At 41.5% G+C, this 7,965-nt stretch overlaps 1 protein-coding gene across 1 annotated transcript in view; it reads left to right on the top strand.

Moving 5' to 3' along the window:
• Positions 1–2,716: 2,716 nt before the first annotated feature.
• The window catches only part of SCN8A (sodium voltage-gated channel alpha subunit 8), a 129,343-nt gene continuing 124,094 nt past the window's right edge, over positions 2,717–7,965 (top strand). Inside the window, exon 1 of the mRNA XM_024736644.1 lies at positions 2,717–2,799. The gene's annotated coding sequence lies outside the window, so the exon portion shown is untranslated. The remainder of the gene's footprint in view (positions 2,800–7,965) is intronic.

The raw sequence follows: 7,965 nt of genomic DNA, 5'->3' as shown, positions 1-7,965 counted from the left end.
ATATAGAAAAATGCGGAAACCATGACTGTACGCTTGGTAAGTTTTCAGTGTACATACCTCTGTAACCAGTAAGCCAGAAGTCTCCTCCTGCCTCTTCTACCTTTCCCCAATGGAGCTACTATCCTGAGTCTTCATTTTTTTTAATAATACAGTTTTTATAGACTACTTCAACCTGTCATACTCCTATTAATATCAGGAGTAAGTCAGCCTGTTGGGTCCGACTATTCAGATCGTTACCATCTTCCATCTAGTGGTCTGAATGGAGGCATGGCAGCTTCCGCCCAAAGGAGATACTTCATTTTATTGACAGTGAATGCCACATTCCCAAGCCATCACTTAACTTTTGTCACAGAGATCTTGGACTATGGGTATGTGGAAAGGTGATTAATAGAAGGTTAGTTATATAGTCGATTTTTGAGTCCTGGTTCTCTTGGATATTGACGATCTCAAGACTTTTGGATGCATTATTTAAAAGGTATTGGAGTCAGTTTGCTTCCCAGTATAGCCGTTGTCTTAGGACAAAAACTGAATCTCATTCTTTCATTTATGCCACAATTATCTGACGTCCCACTGTATTCCTCTTTGTGGGCAAAGCACAAGGCAAAGGCATTTGGAGGATGCAGTGATTAATAAGCATGATCTTGCCCTTGAATTACTTACGATCAGGTTGGGAAAATGAAACACAGAAACATAAAACTTACAGTAGTATTTTAGGAGTGATATAAAATACTGAGGGGAGGGTGAGATTGTTTTTGACTAGGGGAATATGAACAGCTATCCCAAGCAAGGATAGGTAAGGTAGCATTCCAGGCAAAAGGAGTGGTACAACCACAGGTGTGGGAATGGAAAAGCACAGAAGGAGTGAGGAGTGGTTTTATGGAGCATGAGATACAAGCAGAGAATGTCTATTAATAGGCTGAAAAGGACCCTGAGTGCTCATTTAAGGATTTGAAACTTTAATCAAAAGCAGTGGAGAGTCTGAAGGTTTCTGAGCAGAAGGGAGCCATGGCCATCAAACCTAAACTTCATACCAGTTTCCAAGTGTATCCACCAGTTTAGAATTACTGTATGTCCAGAGGTTGCATGGGTTGTGCTGGCTGAAAGGATTCACTTGTCATCAGTGAGGTGGTTCGCGATAGCTAAGGCACCATAACAATCATGAACAATTTTCTGCTTTAATTTTTCCTACAGGATTTTTTGCTAGTCCCATCGTCTCTTAGAAGATGAGAGAGAGAACTTTGAACGTTGCAGGGGAAAGCATAAGGTTAATTTTTGTTAACGCTTTACAAATGAGATTAGAAATAGAGTTCTCATCTTGCTATCACTGTGCTCGTCCCATTATAACATTCTTTCCCTGAATGAGGAACATAAACCTACAGAAAAGCACACTGGATGCAGAGTCATATCCTGAGTCTAAGTCCTGGCTCTGCCACCTGCTATCTTGGTGACCCTGAAGATGTCACTTAACCTCTGTGAGCCTGTCATAGGGTGGTTGTGGGACTTCAGTTGGAAAGTAGTTGTGAAAGCATTACTAACAGTATTGGGATGCATGTTGCTGTGCTATATATTCGGAGATGATGTTCATGGATGTTTCTGAAAAGACTGTCTACATCACGTCCACAGTGCCTAGAGGCAGTGTGTTGTCATAGAAAAGCACTGGGGTAGAAAGCAGAAGCACCAGGTCCCAGCCCACACCCTGCCGCTTGCCGGTGTAACTCAGATGTAACTGTCTGCTTTTGTAAGCTACCTTGCTTTTGTCTTAATGCACCATAAAAACAAAACAGAACAGCAACAGAAACAAAACACCCTCAAATTCGCCTCCGAAAGACTTAATGAGTAATGGGTGTCTTCAGTGCATGATTCTTGAAGAGATTAGCAAAGCGTGTTGGGCATTAAACTGCTAGACTTCCTGAAGAGTATTCTTTAGCCACTCCATACAATAGTTGCCCTCTCTCCTCTTTTTCTTTCTGTCCCCAAACTTCCCAGCTGCACTGACAGCCACCTCCAGCAGCAGCCACGTTCCCGGAGTTTTCCTTCGTGGCTTCTTTACCATCATCATTATTTAAAGAGTTTTCCCCTTTCCCTTCTTACCTGTTGTTCTTTTCAGCATTAGGAAGATAGCTAGTTTTAACAGGTAAGGAATTCTCCCTCCTTAGAAAATGGATAGGGGCGCATTTAATACTTTGTCCCCGTGTCACTGGCTCTTTGAAACACGGCAAGTCAGTTGGCCTCCCTAACCTCAGATACCTTTTCTGTGAAACTGAATCTGGCAATATTTGCTCCTTTAACCTCGCAAGTGAGGCTGAGATGAGGTAAAGGATAAGAAAATGCTCTGTAAATGTTACAGCCCTATACAAATATGAGGTTGCATTAATTTGTAGCCTCAGCAACTGTTTGTAGAGTTTGTCACTCTGTCAGCTGAATCTCCTAGGATTCCTAGCAAGTCTAAAATCTTGTTCAGGAAAGATCTATCCTGTTTTTCATCGTGGCTGACCACACCAGATTGTTTGCTGCGATGACCTCGTAGCACTTCACGGGCAGGCTACTGTGTATTGCTGTATTGACATTTGTATAACACCTCAAGAGCTCTTGGCAGATACTCTCCCATCAGCTCCTCGCGGTAACCCCTTGAGGAGGATTTCGTGAGCCCCTGGTTGAAGCAGTATCTCAGACCCGCCTGTTGTGTGTGTCTCCCTGCTTGTAGTCACCATGTCTGAGAACCACAGCAGCTACTTGGGTGACCCATCTTCCCTTCCCCCGTACAACCTCATAGAAGTGTGAGCCGTGCTTCTGAGTTTGGTAAGTAGGTGATCTTCTAGTGACCATTTAGTGGGTCTGCCCTGCTATTTGTTAGAGATTGATTCAGCAAGTGAAGAGCAAAAACCGTACGCGCTCCATGAGACGTCTGTGGTTCCTGTATTCCAACCTCTTAGCCACGTGCAACGCTTTGGTTCTCAATGCTGCTTGAATGCCCTAGGTCTGACCCAGTTGGGGTGTCACCTTTTTTGACCAGTGAAACAACCTGTGAGTTGCCTGAGTAGCAAAACTCCATATAAGCTGTCCATTCTTGCATCTTCTTCCTGTTTATAGAGCTTCTTTGGAGTAGGCAAGTACCTGACCTCAGTCTACAAGGGAAACCCTGTGGGCTTTGGAGGGAGGCTGCTTCCCATTTGACCTTGGGAATTCATATTTTTTTATATGAGTCTCACTTTCCTCGCTTGTAAAATGAAGCTGTCAGTAATACCTGCTTAATTAGGTGGTTGTGACAATTACAGGTAATGTTTATAAAATGCCTGACAATCGATATTATAATAATCTTTATAGACATTACACCAGCTTTGCATACAGGCACATAACCACATTCATATATTTCTGCATGTCCATATCAAGTGAACTTTATTAGTAAACAATCACGATCCATTGCCATAAGAGGTGTCCACTGAATTCTGGAGTTCAAAGAGACCCAATAATTGTTTTGTGTAATACTTTTAGAGCCATCCTGACCCTCTTCAGGAATGTCTTTGGGGCGACATGGGCAGAGTGAGGTGGACTTCAGGCTCACTCCCTGCTTCAACCAGAGCAGAGATGCTTTCGTGTATGTTACATATTGACATTTCATCTGAGATTTCATTTGAAAAACAAAAAAGCTTTAAAGTTTTCATCCAACTTTCTACTATCCAGTACAGGAATCTACTTTACGACGTGACTGCCAAATAATGACTTAGGAGAATGTGTTCTGATATCAGTTCTCTAAGTTATAAGCTTGCCAGTGCCCGCCATATGGCAGACACCTAAGAAGTGCTTATTGAATGAATGAATTCTTGGTCACGGTTGTCGTAAGGATCAACCAAATGGTACTTGACTTCTTTTTAGCCTCTGTGTTCATTCCTTTATTCAACACATAATCATTTAATGATAGGTATTGAATCCGGACACAATTCTTTCTGATGTAAGCCTCTATACATTTAGAACCTTTGTAATTCTCTCAGCGAAGCCAACTTTGCTTAGCCTGTCAGAGTCCAGGGTAGCTAATTAGTCTATTTTTCTGGAAGCAGAGCTGAAAGGGATCTTAGAAGAGGTTCAGAGAAAGGGAAAGAGTGCTGATAACAAGAAGTAGTATAGTGAAATGATGAAGAACACAGACCCTGGAGCCAAACATCTCGGGTTTGAATACCACTCTGTGACCTTGGGTAAGTTACTTCATCTCTCTGTGCTTCAGTTTTCTCACAAGTAATATGGGAGGGTAATAATACCTACCTCACAGGGTTGTAGGAAGGGTCAAAAGAATTATAATGAAAACTCTTAGAGCTGTGCCTAGAGCATGTAGTAAATACTCCATATTCACTATTATTATTGGTAGTATTATGATAACCATTTATTTATTGAGACCTACTTCACATGCATCGTCTCATTTAACCCTCAAATGAGGAAATGGAGGTTCCATAATACTATGGAATTTGCCGAAGGTCATTTAACTGACCTTGGGCAAATTCCATAATATTATGGAACCTCCATAATATAGATCTGGCTCTATAAATCATTTCACTCACCTCCCTCCTTTTATAAATAAGACCAAGGCTTGGGTAGGTGAATTGATTTACTAAGGGCCATACAGCTGGTCAGTGACAGTATCTGAATTACAACATCAGTTTCTTAAGCATGGCCTAGGACTGTATCTCTTTGGGGGGTGTAGTAGAGATCCTGATCTGAGGTCTTAATGTAAAAAAAAATCTCTATGGCATAGGTGATGTCAGCTGTCCACAACCATTATTTTTTTTTTATTTTTATTTTTTTGCGGTACGCGGACCTCTCACTGTTGTGGCCTCTCCCGTTGCGGAGCACAGGCTCCGGACGCGCAGGCTCAGCGGCCATGGCTCACGGGCCCAGCCGCTCCGCGGCATGTGGGATCTTCCCGGACCAGGGCACAAACCTGTGTCCCCTGCATCGGCAGGCGGACTGTCAACCACTGCGCCACCAGGGAAGCCCTACAACCATTATTTTGATTGCAAATTGTCAAGCTTTATAGACGCATATGGGCTGGGGTCTTACCAACTGTGGAAAACAGAAACCTTGTAATCCTCATTATAGTCAAACACCATATTTTGAAGATGGCAAAGTTAAAGCTAGCTGTGAAATCTTGTGACTTAAGTTCTGAATTCTATATGCAATGAAAAAGGGTATATGCAGATGAAAGTAATATAACCCTGTGATGTTATTATCGTACTCCATACCTTCATCCTCAGTTGTGAAAGATAAGTCCAGCAAGCATTTCCACCATCTCTTTCTCTGCTAAGAGTGAGATCGTCTGCATTCCTCAGTTGAGCTTGGCAAGTGTGCCTCTGGCTATATGTAGTCTGTAATGTAGTAGAGAATATCTACAACTCGGCTACATTTGTCTTTTGTACACATGATATATTGATACCCCTTAACTACCGTTTATACCCACATTTAGATTTTTTTTGTATCAACTGAAAAGTGAACATTATAGATAAAATGTTTCATTCACTGACTGCCCACCACACATGAATTTCCACAGTGATGGCATCTTTGTTCAGCAGGATCTATGCAGTGATTTGCAGAAATCGTTTTGGATTTTTATCTATTTTATGAAGGTTGTGTGGAATGGAAGAAATGAAACTGGTGATACAGATGGTATTAAGAGCTAATATTTACTGTGCCCTTTCTGCATGTTAGATACCATATTAACCCTGTGCTTTCTTTGTCATATTAGTAGGTCTCACAGTCATTATATAGTAGAGGCAAAGCTTAAAACCGTTCGATTTTTGGTCAGAGCAGTGAATCATATATATATGAGTCCAAATCACATATTCATTGGACTTAAGCTGATTAACTGTATATAATTATAAAGGAAAAAACAACATCAAATATGAGATTTGTTGATTCCCTCAGTTATAATTAGGAATTTTATAATGTTTGTGTGTGTACAGCTACTTCCTTCCTCCACTCCCAACATGTTCCTTCATATGGAGGGATTTTCCTGTTCCCACCATGCCCAATAAATGCTTATGGGAGATGGTATAAAGTGAGAGTTTCTCATCCAGGCTCTAGAGTAGTACCTAGAAGCCTGTCTTAGATACTTGAGATAAAATATGGCTTCCTAAACATTTTGGTCTTCCCTTAGAGTGGGAACACCTATTAATTGACATTTCTTTTCTCAGTGTCAAGCATATGTCAGTAGTTTAGTTCTCTGGAATACATGGAGACAATCTAGTGGAAAATAAGACAACATCTGCTGTCTCTTTAGACAATTGCGTGGGGTTGCGTGGAGATGGGAGGAAGGGACCACATAGGTGAGAGGGGAATCTCAATATTACTGTGAAAGAAATGCATAGGAAATTGAGGGTAAAATCTAATGTGTATGTTGGAATTGAGGCAGAAAGAAGTAGAGAACCACAGATCACAAAAATGAAACCCTTTTCAGCTGTAAAGCAATAGGCAAGAAAAACTGTTTGCATCATAACTTGAATCAGGAGACTAGTGAAGAGAATGGCAATAGGTGGGAGGGTGGGGGAACAACCAGAGCCTACAAAGGGATAGAAAGAGGAAAGGCTCCTGTACCTTGTGGAAGAAATAAGAGGAACATGGAAAGCCAGTTAAATTTGAAAAAAAGAAAATTGGTGATGGGGGATAGGTGATAAAATTGAGGGAAAATGTGACTTGTAGTGTCCACAGGGCCAGGGAGGTGGAAGTCTAATGACCTCTTGATTGGGCTGTATATTGAGTAGCAGATAGAAGACTAGGCTTGATAGTTGTATGGATACATAGACGAGGTGGAAACCTATCTTCATTTTGGGCTGATGGGACCTGCTCAGAGAAGCTTCTAGATCCATGTAAAATCATTATAATCATTGGTTTTGACTTCACTTAAAAGCATTTTTAGATCAAAATATTCAAGTACTCAACGTGTAAGTGCTTCACACGTACCTCCAGATAGAGTTACTTACTTATCATGGTTAATCTTAAATTTATATCCATATTAGCCCTCTTTCAAAATATTCTATAAACACATCCTTCAAAGGGTATCTGCAGGAAGACAGATGTAAATCAACCAAGAGTGACTATCTCAGAGGATTAAGAAGAGACCAGTTATTGAGAATCAGAGGCAAATAGCTCAGCTTTGGAAAAGTTGGGTGGGTGTGAGGCTTAAGAAGAACAAACTTTGAAGTGGCCTCGTGAGGTGGAAAGCCAGTGAGACAGAAGAATGCACAGGACCGCTGTCAGTTAGCACAGGTGCTGACATGCACCAGGGTGAGGATGGGCCATAACATCTTGTAGGAGGGAGAGCCAGATTTCAATGTTATCGAGAGAGGCTTAGGACAGCAATTTTTAATGTTTCAAATGAGTAAAATTAAGATTTGACAAAATTGTTTTTATTTCAGTTTCTAGAGCTGTTATATGATTTTCCAAAATGAAATCTGTAAGTGACAAAGTAGAAAATTGGCAGCCTAGAATCTAGTTGTCACTGGAGGAAGGAGGGGCCCAGGGAGTGGGGACAGTGTAAACTCTATCCATCTGGCTGCATTTCTCTCTTCTCCTGTGATGAGAGCCGCCCACCTTCCTCCCAGTGCACTGCTGTTCCTCTGGCTAATTCCAAATGAGCTATGTATCAACATGCAGAGACTGGCTGGCAGTCCTCAGAGTCTAGCTGTAGTTCTATACAAAGCTGCCTCTCTCCTTTTAGTTCTTGTCGTTAAGTCTTTCCCTTGAACTTCAGGACCACGTGTCTACTGCCTATTCAGAATCTCCATTTGGATGTACCAAAGCAACTCAGAAGTGAAGTCATAACCGTAAACCCCAGAGCTGTGCATCACATCTTATTCCCTGTCTCTGAGTTTTACTACCTTGCATCCATTGCCCACAGCAAAAATCTGGGCCTCTTTCTTGATTTTCCTTCTACCTTACCTCCCACTTCAGTTAGTCGACATTCCATTCTGTACATCATCC

Source organism: Neophocaena asiaeorientalis, unplaced genomic scaffold, assembly GCF_003031525.2.
Source record: "Neophocaena asiaeorientalis asiaeorientalis breed wild unplaced genomic scaffold, Neophocaena_asiaeorientalis_V1.1 scaffold134, whole genome shotgun sequence".
Taxonomy (NCBI): domain Eukaryota; kingdom Metazoa; phylum Chordata; class Mammalia; order Artiodactyla; family Phocoenidae; genus Neophocaena; species Neophocaena asiaeorientalis.
The sequence above is the reverse complement of the archived record's forward strand: the minus strand, read 5'-3'. Positions and strand labels throughout refer to the sequence as shown.